The following is a 15,172-nucleotide window of genomic DNA, read 5'->3' as shown; positions in this document are numbered from 1 at the left end:
ACTAAAATCACAAAGCTGACATAGTTTCAATCCACCATGCATCTTCACCTTTCCTGGAAGTGAACATGGCTTCATCAGTAACAGTATCACTGTCTACCTTCACAAAGTCTCTACTATCTTTAACCAGCACAAGGCTCTCACACACACCACCATAACCATGCCCTCCTCCTTGGCAGTTTCTATGCACTATCAAACATTTAACTTTATTATTATTTTTAAAATGTTATTTAACCAATTCATATCGTTTGTACTCTCATGAGGTTGGCATGTTTTCTTTTAGCATAATTTGCTTCAGGTTCATTTAAGTTATGAATGAACTTCAAATGACAAGTTATTAATCAATTTGACTCATGAGATGTTTGTTAACAATATTCCTTCACATGAAGTGGTAACCCAATTTTATTGGTGTTAATTCATGAATTTTTGTGTCCTTCCAAAATGCTTTTGTTGAAATCTCACCCTTAGTTTGTATTGAGATGCAGCCTTTGGAGAAAAGGGAGTGTATCTAACAAAGGTATGAACTCATGAAGAGTGTCTAATCCTTCTATCAAGGAGTCCTTGGGAGCCCATTACCCCTCTGACTGTGAAGATGCACAGAGGGAGCACCTGTAGGGATTCAGCCTCCTCAGACACCATAACTGCTACTGCCTGATTTTGGATTTTCCAGCCCCCAGAACTGTAACAAAAATTTGGCACCTCAAAATTACTAATGTGAAATATTTTGTCATAACAGCCAAAATAATTAGGCTGCATCATCTACTTGGCCACTTCACTTGTCTTTGTAGAGACTTGATAAGCTACTAATCAAAAGTCTAATTCCATGAATTTATGAGTCCAAAGCTCATGCCATGAGTCCCTACGCCCACTCTATAGATTTCTCTTTTTTAAACATATTTTCTTTTAGTCAAACAGCTCCTTCCTATGAATCATTCATACTGAACCAAAGATAGCATTATAAGAATGTCTTACATCAGGAATAAAATAAAACATGGAAGATAGGGTAAATTTACACCCATTTTATGAGTTCTAAGAAATAGCCTGGCAACTAGATTTTCGACATTAAGTTCTTAATTTTCCTGTAGAAGGGAAGTATCCTGAGCTCCATAAAGTAGTGACATGACTTCATGACCCCAAATTTATGAAAGGTTAACAATCTTTTCAGTGAAGACAAGGAGGCCTTGCTCTTTTAATGCATTGCCTCTTAGGAGTTAGTATGTTAGATTTAGCATACCTTTGGACACTAAGAGTTCTTAGGTTCTCAGGGTTTTGTTTTGTTGTTGCTTGTTTTGTTTTTCCAAAAATTGGGTGAAACCAAAGCTCATTCAAAGAGGACAATTTTATTAGAGTTTCAATAAAAACAAGCAAACATGCAAACAACAACAAAAACACTAGGGCAGGCAAGATATAAATTTCAATAGTTTCCTGGAGAGGAATGGAAGAGAGAAAGGGGGTCAGCTGGCACTGGTTGGTGGTCAGCCACATGTGAGGAAAGGGTCCTTTGAGAAGGAATGAAGACCAAGTGTAAGGTAAACCATGTTTATAAAAGGTATACGAAAAGGAAAAGTCACACTTTTCTGAGTTAGTCAGAAAAGTCACCTGACTTGGGGAGCACTGTGGTTTCATGCTTTGAGAGAGACAATGCTGGGGAGGAAATTCTGGAAGGGAGGAATACAGCAGCTCCTTAGATGAGTGACTATTCTCCCTGTTAGAATCTCGTTTTGAGAAGTGTTCTGTTTGTCTATCAAAAGAAACATGCAGCATGAAGTATCAGAGCAAAAAGCCTGTGACCATTTTGAGCAATATGGCATGAAAATATGCCACACCCCATGGTTCATGGGATAGTGGGGATGTGGGGAGGGATGTTTTTCCTTTTATGAATGAGGAGCATAAAGAAATGAGTGTGTTTTAATGAGTCAAATGTTCCTTCCTTATTTCATAATTCCCTTGCAATTTGGAATTTGAGAGATCTCAGAAGTATAGAGGCTCTGAACACTCATCAGATACTTTCTAGTCAACTTAGCCAATACTTCATGAGCAACAGGGCAACAAATCACTGTAAAGGGACAGCAAGATGTTCCAAGATAAGTTATGTAGAGTGATAGTCCTCAAGCTACTCAAAATTCAAGGAGTAAATCACACATGTAGAGCCTTAGAATAGGTAAGACTTGGGGAGAGTCTTCAGGAAGAACAGTCTTAGGATGACATATACATCAGGAAGATGAAGCCATAAAGATAGGACTCTTAAACCAAACTAAGAGCTGGAAGAACAGCATATTGTCCAAGATAGCGGAAAGGAGATAAGACCAGAAAACTGGGCAGGGTGTGTCTGTAATCATTCAGGAAGCCTAGGGATCAAGTATTCAACCAGAGAAAGAAAATGGGTGACTGTCTTTAAGAAAATGCATAATCGATTCTTTGTTGGGGAGGTAGAACACAATACAAGCATCTTTAGCAGATTAAAACAGGACAAAGCAGAGTATGAAAAAGAATTCTAAGAAGGTATTGTAAACTACCACTAGGACCAAAGTTAGAAAGAGCAGAGGAGGCCCAGAATGAGATTTCAAATGTGAAAATATGAAACCGTTGGCAAGGTCCTGGATCAAATGGCAAGCAAGGCTCATCAAGATCTGCACCTTAGGGAACAGATAAACATTAGCAGAAAGACGATAGGTGTTCCAAGCTAAGATATGGTGTCAACAGGCAATTGCATTAAGAGAAAGTGTAAAAAGCTCAGAATCTGCCAGAGGAAGGGGGCTGTTCCTCTGAAGTTGAGATTTGCATCCCTCGATTAACAGAAGGCAGGAAGACCAAGAACTCTTCCATTTTTATCTGACTGTGATTCTGATGTCCCTGTGTCCTCCTTCATAGGAGACATTTATGATAATCAGCTCATTGTGCACACTCTGTAACAAATCCCTCATGAGAACCATGTCATTATGGGTCCTGAACGATTCATGGAACAGAAACTAAAATGAACCAATCTTCCTGCACATATAAGGGCATACAGGACTTCCCTGGAGCTTGGTCAACTATTCCTCCTGATCAAAGAAGAAGAGCTATGTGAGGGATCTTCTCTAACGGAAGCACTGGAGGGTTCCAGATCTCTTGGATAAAGTATTTTAGATAAAACTGCCCAGTGTTCCTACTGATTCTTCTAACCTACCCTAGCCTTTCCAGTCTGCCACTTCTTGAGAACTGTACAGAGGAGTATGTGAGTCAGATGCTTAAACCAACAGAAATGTCCATTAGGTGTCCTGGCCTCTTCCTGGAATGGAGTGTGTCGAATGCTTGTGCCATTCTGAGAGAATCAGAGATGCCCTCTGTGGTTTTACCTGGGCTTCTCAAAGTGGCCAAAGTACAGAGCCACCTTCCATGATTACTTTTAATGTCAGGAAGTAAAGTAAATATAGTGAACATTTACTCTGCGAGACCAGTCTGGCAAGAACTTGGCTAAATGTGGCTCCATTACACCACACCTCAAAGGTAAACACAGAAAAGCCCATGGGCAGAAGAGAGAAACCTTATTCTGAACTATCTACAACCTTCAGTATGGGGGAGGGGAACAGCCTGTGGAATCTGGAGGAAATCTGTTCATATGTCCTTAAAGGAATGAATATATGTACCCATCCTGATACTTCTCCTACTCAGCTTTCCTAAGCATTCTACATCCTCAAAGCCTCATACCCCAGATGAAACTGTACCTAGCCTTCTATGGATCCTATGGATAAATCCATGGGGATGTCCCCAGATGTCCCTAAAACATATATCTCCAAATAAATAAATGAAACAAGATCCCATATACCTGTAAGGAAAATCCTGGATGATTAGCAGCCAATGGCCTTGGGGAAGCCTTTGGTCTCCCCCCCCTATCAGTTCCTACCTGTATAATATTAGAGCAACAGTAACTTGCTTCATCAACCTCAAAGTGTCAGCATGAGATTTGTTCAAGAAGAACAAGGATGTCTCTCAGAACTTGTAAGGCCACATTTTCCCCATTGCCTTTCCATCTCCTCCTTTAAATTTCCCCAGCACATCATGTCATTTTGGTCACACTTCGCATGACTCTTCTCCAATCCCACACCTTCCCAGGCAAGAACAGCACTTCTCAAGGACTTTAAATGACAGTAATGATAACGTTGCTGCTAACCTCCACTTTTACAGCTACTGCTCCCTGGCAGGCTCCGTTCCAAGGGTCTCAGATACATTATTCCCACTTCTCATAACCACTCTATAGTTGGCTTGTTATTGTTCAATTTACTATGTGAGTAATTTGAAGGCTTAAGTAACTTGTTCTGAGCCATAAGCTAGTGTCCGGACAGCAGACATTATGACAAGGGAGCTCAGGAGAGCTGGGCACCCAGCTGATAGTAATGTTCAAGTACAAGTCATTAGTTCCCTGGACTACCTGTGACTACATTGGTGTCACCAGAGGGTGGGATCAAAATGAGAGACTCCGGGCTAGTCAGTAGCTCTCAGAAGTCATAGAGCAGCAAATTCACAAGGATGACTATGCAAAATAAGTCAAATGCCCCATTGCCAGAGACTCTTTTTTAATGTCCCCCATCCAGAGTTTAAGATTCTGTGGTCTAAGAGGCAAAGCAAGGTGGAAATTTTCATTCCAGATAGTTCCAAGTTGAACACAGCTTCATTCTGTTAGGATGTTCCTAACAGGCATTGAGAACCACTCAAGAACTCTAATTCTGTGTTTCAAACACCTTAGCAGTTTGGTAACACCTATAGATCATCCCTCAGAATAACATTTTATAGTTTATAAAAATAGAAACATAATTAAATCAGTCCAGTGTTTACTATGTGCCGGTGTGCATTTCTGCCTTAATACAGTAAATACCATGATCCAGTACAGAATGGCTACAAAATCACAGGCATTGTACATACCACTGGCTTTGTTGCCAATATCTGTAATTGAACATGCTTTTCAGATCCATTTAGAGATTAGTGAGCATGAAGGTCTCAGATATTGTTTTAGGAGCTGTTCTATTGCTGTGAAGAGACACCAAGATCAGGGCAACTTTTAGAAGAGGAAACATTTAACTGGGGCCTTGCTTACAGTTTCAGAGGTTTAGTCCATTATCATCATGATGGGAAGCATGGCTACATGCTGGCAAGCATGATGCTGGGGAAGCTTGAGAGATACATTCTGATCTGCAGGCAGAAGGAGAGAGGGAGAGGGAGGGAGAGAGAGAGAGGAACTGGGTAGGATGTGAGCCTTTGAAACCTCAATAGCCTCAAAACCCAACCCCAGTCACACACCTACTCCAACAAGACCATACCTCCTAATTCTTCTCAAATTGTTCCACTCCCTGGTGACAAAGCAGTCAAATAATGAGCCTGCAGGGCCACTCACATTCACACTACTATGGCCATTCTCCCTCAGGTAGCTACCTCTAATATTGGCCCCAGGAACTCTTGCTTCCTGGATGTGGCTTGATAACCACTTTATATTTCTTGATAACCACTTTAGCAATTTGGTTTAAAGGGCCATGACATTATATACTTTCTGTTAGCCTCATGGGGTCCAACCAGTTCAGCCACCTAGGGACCACAGCTACTTTGATATGGTTGGGGGATGGGTGGACATGAGAGCTATTGGCTCTGCTCTTAGGAGGCTCCAGGCTTGTTTCCTATGAAAATGTTGTCCCAATAGATGTTTACAATGTCACTACTTAAATCTAGTCCAAACTACTCCTTTTTCAAGAGTTTCAGGGACAAAAGGATTGAACATAGATGACTTTAAAGAGGGGACTTCAACACCTCCAGCCAGTATTTTATATCACTGTGATTTCTCCTGGAAATACTCCAACAGGGATTCAATGCTGATTCCCACCTCTCTCCTTTAAGCATCATATAATCAATGTTTATCCTCATGCCTTAGAAATCATTACCACTGAGCTGCTTAGGTTAGGGCTTAATGTAGGGTTTGTGTGTTTCTTCCCCCAAGCTCCAATATTGTCTGAAGTATTAAATCTCTGAAAGTGGCTGAGGGATTATTAAAATATCACTAAAAATTAAATAACCCTCTGTGAGGATTGAGAGATTTAAGATGTTCCGAGACTTTTGTCTATTGTAGATTTAAAAGCTAGGCACGGTGGCAAATGCTTGCAATCTCAACACTAGAGACGGAGAGACAGATGTCTCTGGAGATCGCTGACCAGCCAGCCTAGTCTCATAAATCAATGAGCTCTCGGCCAGTGAGAAACGCTGTCTCTAACAAATAAAAAGCAACAACACCTGTAGTTGACTTTTGCTCTACTGACTTACATGCGAGTGCCTACATGCATGCAAATATGTACACATGTAGAAATACACTTTCTCCATACATACATATATTTGTGTGTGCGTGTTTATAATATTAGGTGTAAGGCCTTTCTTCAGAGACCTCAAATGAACCCCCATTACTGAAGGAAAGGCTCTTAGTATTCCCACCTGCAGACGGAGAAACTGAGCAGAGTCAGGTGTCTCAGCCAGGGAGGCAGAGGCAGGCGGGTTTCTGAGTTCGAGGCCAGCCTGGTCTACAGAGTGAGTTCCAGGACAGCCAGGGCTACACAGACAAAACCTGTCTTGAAAACCAAAAAAAAAAAAAAAAAGAGTGGCTTGGGGACAGTGAAGGACTCTGAGGCTCTCTTGAACACCCCTGCTCCCTTGTATTTTTGCTTCTCCCAACATCAGGGTCCTTTCAGTAGTGTTTGTGGCTCAAAACAAGCTTGAGATGCGCACCTTTCCACTCTGGGAATGAACCCAGAGTGCCTTTAGGATAAGACTGGTTTAACTATGACAGGTCTGTCCTTTACCAGCCATCTGAACAATGTTCCGAAGCCTCTGGACCTCCATGCACTCCTCAGACTCTGGCTATTCCCCTAAGCAGCATCAGGATCCCCCAGGAAGCTAAGCAAAAACAAAGGGTTAAATGAATAAGCAGCCTAAAATAATAACAGGACACACTCTGTCTCAACAGTCTGATTCAGGAAGACTGAAGTAAGCTGGATGGGGGGGGGGGGGAAACCTACTTTTTTTTTCCTGTAGTGAATATTAAAATGCCTTGCTCAGCTTAGGAGTCTGCATTTGACACATAAGTTACTGTTATTACTACCCTTTATAAAATCCAATTTCTCTAAAGCTCCGATCAAAACACTAGTTGTCAAATGAAACAGAGATTCCTTCTAAGGAAGCCTGCGTGGAGAATTCTGATTTCTACCAAATGACCACAGGAGCTTCTTTCAGCCCCCACTCACATGAGCACGTTGGCACCGCTCAGTCAGCTACACCAGACCAGACCTTTATTTGCAGCGCTGCCCAGCCGGGATGGCCTCAAGGAAGGCTAGCACAGCAGGAATTTCTCCCATTTGCTTTAAGTTCCTGCCATTTCGGGCTCATTGAGACTCTTATGTGTAGTCAATTCCCAGGATAAGGCCTTCCTGGCAGGTACTGTGCTGTGCATCATCTGCTGGCAATTTCTTTAAGCTTTGATATCTCAGAAAACTTTCTGCTTATACAACCTTTCCGAATAACCCTTTCAAGCCTCTCCCTCTCTCTCTCTCTCTCTCTCTCTCTCTCTCTCTCTCTCTCTCTCTCTCTCTCTCTCTCTCTCTCTCTCTCTCTCTCTCTCTCTCCCTGATTTCCCTTGTCATTAGGCCGGGCTTCTAGTTGACTCTAGAAATTATTAGATAAAATGCTCTATAGATACATATAGATATATGTTCTAGAGAACATATAGGTATGTTCTCAGCTGGCATCTGAGAACAGGCCATTTCTCCCTATCCTCATCAACACAGAGCCTTTGCTTCCTTGTGAATGAGTGACAGTTTCAGCATCCATAATTTCTGGTGTTTGTGCAGCTCCCACAGTGCTCTCTTTGTCTGCCATGTCTCACCTGATGATATCCATCCTTCATTCGTGACTCAGTGTAGCAGTTTTAGTCTCTGAGAAACTTCTGTTTGATTCTTTCCGGTAATCAATTCTGCATGTTTAAGGAACTGACTACATTTGAGGTGACATAGAAATGCTGAGAGACCCAGTGTGCGCTGTGCATCAAGGGGTCTTTGGGTATTTATGGAGTAAATACATGAGTGAGTGAATGACGATGTGGAGATGGAATGAATTAGTTCCATGTTCATCCTCAGGGGTGCGTGTATGAAACCTTTGATGTATCATCGTTGGGTCACAGTATAGCATAGAAATCTAATGTACTGACTGGTAAAGATGGAGTTTTACAGCTCTTTGTGGATGAATTCATTTACCCACAATTAACACTGCCAGGCCTAGGCCAAAGCCAGGCTGTGGGTGCTGTAAGTTTCTCCATGCTTCAGGGAATCTCACTGCACAGGGACCAGCTTCTTGCGTACATAGTCTATGCAGTTCACACAGAGCAATGCTGCTTGCTTAGACGTGCCTCTGCCTGACTTAACTTTCGGATTTGGTTGTGCTGGGTATCTTCATGTTTCTAAACAAAGGGGCTGGGGTTTTGTTTTGGATTGGGGCCACAATCTTGTTATTAGACCCAGTGAAACAGCTGCTGCCTTCTAACTTGGCAAACACCCAGGCGATGCTGGATGCCGTCGCCAGGATCTCCCTGACCTATGAGGCAGCCTTCAGGCTTTTTTGGACATTTTAAAGGGAGCTTCAGACCCTGGGAGTTGATGTCATGCCCAGGAGAATGTGGCAGCTTTAGTCATCGCCCAATGAAAAGCTTTTAAAAGGCACTTAAAACAGAAGTCCTGAGAAAGTCTATTATAAGGACAGTAATCACTAAGCTAAAAGTATTGCTAATTCCTGGACTCTGTCATAGGAACTTCCTGTTTAATTTTCTGTTATCCCAACATATATTTCAAAGATAAAACAGGGAGGCTCAGTCTAAGCCGTTTGACTCCCTGGAATTGCATTTGCCTTCTACTGAAGATGAGAGAAAAATTTTAGGCCAGCCATTTCCTTTAATTGCCTTAATTAAAGTGTAAAATTTAGTTTAAAAATACTCTTTGCAGTAACTTTATAATGGGGCCTCTGACAAAAGCAATTTTCTAAGTAGCATTAGTGTCTTTCTAAGCAAAGATGAGCTAAAGTGAACAATGTAAACCCTCGGCAGAAAGCCTATACAATATGTAGGCCTAATGTTCCGCAATTATTTCAAATGATATGTTCATTAAGAATTAAAACTGGGCTGAAAAAAAAATGTCTTGAAAACTTGGATACTTTCCAAAACTAGTATTAAAGAATTGTTTTCAGAGTGCATGATTTTTTTTAACATTTCACTTATATATTACAGTGTCATGTGCCCACTGTATAAAATCTAGAAGGTTGAGCAAATGTGAAAAGAACTTTAAACCAGTTCAGGTTTTGACTAAATCCATTCTGCACTTTTTCTTCAGAAAAGTAAACAGAAACTTCATATTTTATAATCTGCACTTTTATGCTGACTCATAAACAGATTTCCATCTCATCTATCCATTTATATTAAATGACAGTGAACAATGCACTCTATTTGCATATTAATGTGCCATAATTTATTCAGTTGGTCTCTGTTGTAGAAAATTGGGGTACTTACTAGGTTTTCTTTTCCATAGAGTTAATATCAACTCACCATTGTTTTTATGTGAAATGTTTTATCTGCATTGCCTTTATTTTTAAGATTTATTCTTATTATTTTTTAATTATGTGTGATGGGTATATGCCCATGAGTTCAGTGCCCACAGAGGCTAGGAGAGGGCATCAGATCTCCTAGAGCTGGAGCTACAGGTGGCTGTGAGCTGCCAGACATGGTTTCTGGGAGCCAAACTTGCCTCCCCTGGAGGAGCAGGATACACTCTTAACCACTAAACTGTCTTTCCATCCCCTGAAATACACTCTTAATCTCTGACCCAATTCTCCAGTCTCTTACCTGCATTTTCATAATACCTCATGTCTCTCTGTGTCCTTTTGAGGCTATTTGATTCTTTCTACATGTGTGTTTTTAGAGGACATGCATACAATGCACCCATCACCTGCACTCACTTTATTAAATTAAGATTCGTAATAGCAGCAAAACTATAGTTATGAAATGGTAACAAAAATAATTTTATGATGGGGGTCACCACAATATGAGGAATTCTATTAAAGTATTGCAGCATTAGGAAGGTTGAGGACCGTTGCTCTATAGAATCTCAAATTAGGCCTGGCCATTACAATCCTTAAAGAACACATGGAAGAGTGTCCAGATGTCTCGTATAACAAGCCTGCCCTCACACTAGCCAACTTACTGTTAACTATTAACCACTGAGAGCAGAGTTTTACTACGGCCTATTTGTATCTTAAATGTCTCATCTCTAAATACCTCACAGTGATCACGCATTCTCATGGAGACAGCAAGTCTTTAGCAGTGACTATTTTGAGCTCAGGGTTTCCTGCAACAGTCTCCAGGGGTGAATGGGACACACATCAGCACCAGCACCAGCACCACCCCATGGATGTCAGTTCTAACCACAATCTGCCCAGCACATTGCCTTGGGCATTTTTATAAGAACCTGATCATCTGGTTCAAGTAAGAGGGAGACTCAGAGGCACAGAGGACAACCTAAACCACTGCTGTACAGAACTGCTCATCATACTGCTGAGATGCCAGAGGGAGAGATGGTATCTCTCTGCTCATTCCCCTCAGCTCAGGGCCAAGGGCAGACAAACAAGAAGGTGTCGTTTTGGGAATCCTCTTCAAATGGGGAGATCATTCCAGTTCCTCCTTTTAGAAACAACAGTATCTTTTCAGGTTAAAGTCATAGCAAAAAGATTCCATGATAAGAACCAAAGTTGTGTTATCATTCTTTGTTGGTGATATTCTTTTACAGTTTAATCACTCAGCCTGGGTATAGAGACTGTGGTATCTAAACATACTCATGGGATATCCAACATTGATGACTTTACAGTAGTAGGTATTTGAGGAGGTGCTGGTTGATGACAAGTCATAAATGACTTGGGTTGTGCCTTGGGGGCTGATGACAAAATAACATGAAGGAACTTAAAGTGATTGACATGTTCCTGATCTTGATAAAAGCATTGGTTCCCTGTGGTAGATATTTGTCAGAGCTTGCTCATGAGTTCTGTGTTCATGTTATTATCACATATAAATTATGACATGTCGAGGTGAAATAAAAATGAGCAAAAGTGTGGGGAAGAGAGGAAGGAAGAGTGTCAGTGACGGAAGATAGAAGAGAATGCTATGGAATTCGGTCCTCTAACTATGACATGGATGCTGCACATCCTAGAACTCACAGAAGCTGTGGTTACCTACATGCACAAGACCTCCACAAGGTCAGGCCTGTTAAAAAATCACAGCATGAGCCTCAATGGTGGCCTGTAATCCCAGCACTCGGGAGGCAAATGCAGGCAGAACTCTCAGTTCCAGGCCAGTCTGGTCTATAGAGCAAATCTCAGTACAGCCAGGGCTACACAGGAAAACCCTGTCTTGAAAAATCAAATCAAATCAAATCAAATCAAATAAATAAATAAATAAATAAATAAATAAATAAATATCCCAGCATAGACCTGGGAGAGGCACCTGAGGTCCACAACACTCTGATGGGCTATTGGCAGTTAGTGGCTACCAGGGAGGCAAAGTCACTTTGTTTAGGAGTGTTTCCCTTGCCTCAGCAAAAGAACCAACACCCACATGCACATGGGCAGGATTAATTGGATTCAGTAAAGAACTAAATGTAAAAGAGGACATAAAGTTGGGCAAGAGAAGCAATGGGGATTCTGTGTCTGAGATAGATATTATCAAATGCATCAAAGAATAAATAAAAATGGCTTTTTAGAAAATCTAAATAAGAAAACCTGTTAAATAACCTCTTCTTGTGGTATGTATGTCATACTTCATTATAAATGACCCCTTGCAACCATTTGGTACTAATTGGATGAGGGGGGTCTTAAAGGACAGATCATGTAAGTGACAAAGAGGACAGAAATAGATGTCACTGACAAGACTCTAAAGAGGGGCTGTCAGAGAAGACATACGCATCAGACACCAGGTGGGTGAAGGAACTCTTTAAGCTCCTTATACTTACGGAGCCTCTAAGGAATGCAGAGCACACACACCTTAAAGTCAAAAGAATCTCACTATGCTTGTAGTGTTGGTGACTCTTGTCATTTGTGTTTGTGATGGTGTGTGTGTGTGTGTGTGTGTGTGTGTGTGTGTGTGTGTGTGTGTATATACATGTAGAAATCAGAGAACAAGTGTTATTCCTTGGGCATCATTCACCTTTTGGTTTTTGAGACAGAAGCTCTCACTGACCTGGCATTCACCAAGTAGGCTAGGCTGGCTAGCCAGGAACCCCAGGGATCTTATCTGCTACCAATCAAGCTTTAGGATTCTTCTGTATGCCTGCCTCTCTGTCTGTCTATCTATCTATCTATCTATCTATCTATCTACTAACTATTATATATATATATATATATATATATATATATCTCCACATGTGTTCTAAGGATTGAACTCATGCTCCCATGATTAAAAACAAAGCACCCAAGCAGCTAAGTCATTTCTCCAAACCTGATGGTTAATGTCTTTGACACCCTCAGATATAAGCTGAGTGGTTTGACATTGTGTTGGGTCTTTGGGGATGATCCCAGTACACTAGGTATTACTTCTCACAGAAGTAATAAAACTTTGTTTAAGCTCTACGCCTGAATTTGACAGTCACTGAATAGTGTCTTCTGGTTTCTTTCCATCCACAAGGATCCAGCAGCTCGTCTTGGCCCAGTTTGCAGGAAATGGATTTTCTGCATTAGGCAGTAGGTCCAGGCAGCAACCTCATGAGAGGGGCTGGAATTCCACTGAAAACACAAGTAAAACTAACTATATTGGCTGGATTTAAAAATGTTTAGGGAGGTGGGGTTAGGAGGAGTGTAGGACAGCAACTTTGGAGAAAGCAGAGGTGTGGCTTTCTGCTATTTTGCTAAAGTAAAGCAAAAGGCCTTGGCACCAAGTTCACCAAGTCTAAATGAACAGAATCAGCCTGGAATGGATCTCTGGCCTTAGTGTGGCTTACTCACAAGAGCCTTGTAAAAGTAGCTCTCTCGTCCATCAGGGTCAGCATGGAGTTAGGAGAATACCATCTCCTGTTAGAGAGGTAGAGTCTAGCCAGGAGGCTGGAGGAGAAAGGTGCAGATCTGGAATAGGTTGTTTCTAATGATGCATCAACTACCTCTCCCAATAAAGGAAACACTGTCCCCATTAAAAGGCACAGTTCAGTTGGCCTTGCTTGAACCACCCCTTCTTGTCCCTCTTAATTTATCTTGCTTTTGACCAGGGAATCAAAGATTGCCAATCTCCCAAACTGACCTTTGGGTCTAAAGAGATAAATACAATGAGTAGATCCCACTCAACACCTCCAGAATGCTGAGCAAGGGATCCATGGAAAATAGAACTTACCTGTTGTCCCTCATGTCTGTAGATGCTGACAGGTTCAGGCCAGGTCATCAGTCCTGGGCTCCTGCATCAGTGGAATTTATTTAGTAGCTTCCAACACATACTCACATGAGAGGCTCTGTGTCTTCTGTTTCCTTTCCTTGTTGGCAAGAGCTGTGTGCCATATGCTAGGGATGGAATTCAAACCTTTAGGGAATGTGTGTGATTTGAAAACCTGTGTGGTGTATTCATGTCATTCACTGATGTGTTTCTGTAAACATACCCCCATGACTTTGAACAGTGTCCTGAGAACACTGAATCAGCTTAGGCAACATCCAGAGCATCTGTTCTGACACCAGCAAGGCAATTGTTTTCAAGGAACAAACTTGATCTCTTCTGCATGTCTGCCCATTCCCATCTATCTATGAGAGAATTTATTCTTCTAGCCCCTCCAGCCAGAAGGCATCCCTGAAGCCATAGTTCCCAGGGAGAAACCTTGTTGTTAGTCAGAGTACAAATATTAGAGGTTGATGGTTATAACAAGATAGTTGTTTTGCAACAGAAATGAAAGTAGATGATGAGAAATAAGGTAGGAAAAAATGGGCTCTTGGGAATGGGACCAAGAACAAGTCCTCTGCACAGGCCTTTTAGTCAAAGCCACACAATGCAATTTATGGAATCCCTTCCAGATACTTGATTTTATTGGTTTGCTGGGAATTTATTCTTCAAGGAAACTGTACACGGGGAAGTAAAATGTTCAGTTCTTATCTGCCAAATTCCTGCCCTCTTGGTGAGGTATCATGATTGCAAATATACAATGAAGCCTTCCCCTAGAAAAGCTTGTGTTCCAGGTCCCACAATTCACGAACAGCATTGCAGAAGGCCATCGTAGCCAAAGGCCTCTGGCAGATGATCCTCTTCATTGACAGTATTTATGAGGACTGAGAGAGATGGCTCAGCAGTTAAGAGTGCCTGCTGTTCTTGCTCTTGCCAAAGACCAGAGTTAGATTCCCAAATCCACACTGGGCAGCTCATGATAACTCTAGCTCCTGGGGATCTGACATCCTCTTCCAGCCTCTACAGATATCCACACAAAATTGTGATACTCACAAAAAGGCATACACATATAAATAACTAAAATATTGAATTAAAATCTTCTTTAATGAGAATTTTATTATCAAAATGGAGCTGTTTCCACCTATAATTTCATTCTATTTTCTTTGTTATGAATTTTACAGACTAAAGCAAATCTTAGTTTCATAACCCGTTTGGAAGGGCTGGAATTATCTAATCTCAGGCAGATGTCATTCAGAAATTTGTTGCTAGACATTTCTTGCTTGATATGTTTTTGCTTGAATGTATGTTAAGATGACATTTTGAGAGTTAAATGCATTTCTTAAGATCACTGAGTCAGATCACCTTCAGCTAGGAAGTCCCAGGCTTGCTGGCCCTCAGAGTTCTCTTATCCCTCTGTGATCCTCATGGCCACAAACATTTATCATTTTGTGTATTAGTCATAATTGATGATAATCAAAAGTGTAGCTCCAGTTTGAGCTTGTTTTCTGAACTCCAGACTCTTCTACCCAACATTTTTATTAAATATCAAGTGCCCACCTTCAATTTCACATGAAAATTCTGGTCCTTCTCCCCAAGCCTAATTCTCCCATGTCTGTCTCCTTCTCAACAAACTCCCTCTTTCATCTGCTCAGACTACACAGAAGAGTCATGTTTGAGGCCTGTATATTCTGGTATCCCATGTGCTGTCAGCCTCACCATCAGATATCA

General features: G+C 41.4%; 1 protein-coding gene across 6 annotated transcripts in view; it reads left to right on the top strand.

Moving 5' to 3' along the window:
- Positions 1-15,172, top strand: part of Fat3 (FAT atypical cadherin 3) — a 576,147-nt gene that overhangs the window by 502,435 nt on the left and 58,540 nt on the right. The window lies entirely within an intron of this gene.

The sequence above is a fragment of the Mus caroli genome, chromosome 9 (genome assembly GCF_900094665.2).
Source record: "Mus caroli chromosome 9, CAROLI_EIJ_v1.1, whole genome shotgun sequence".
NCBI classification, from domain to species: Eukaryota; Metazoa; Chordata; class Mammalia; order Rodentia; family Muridae; genus Mus; species Mus caroli.
The sequence above is the reverse complement of the archived record's forward strand: the minus strand, read 5'-3'. Positions and strand labels throughout refer to the sequence as shown.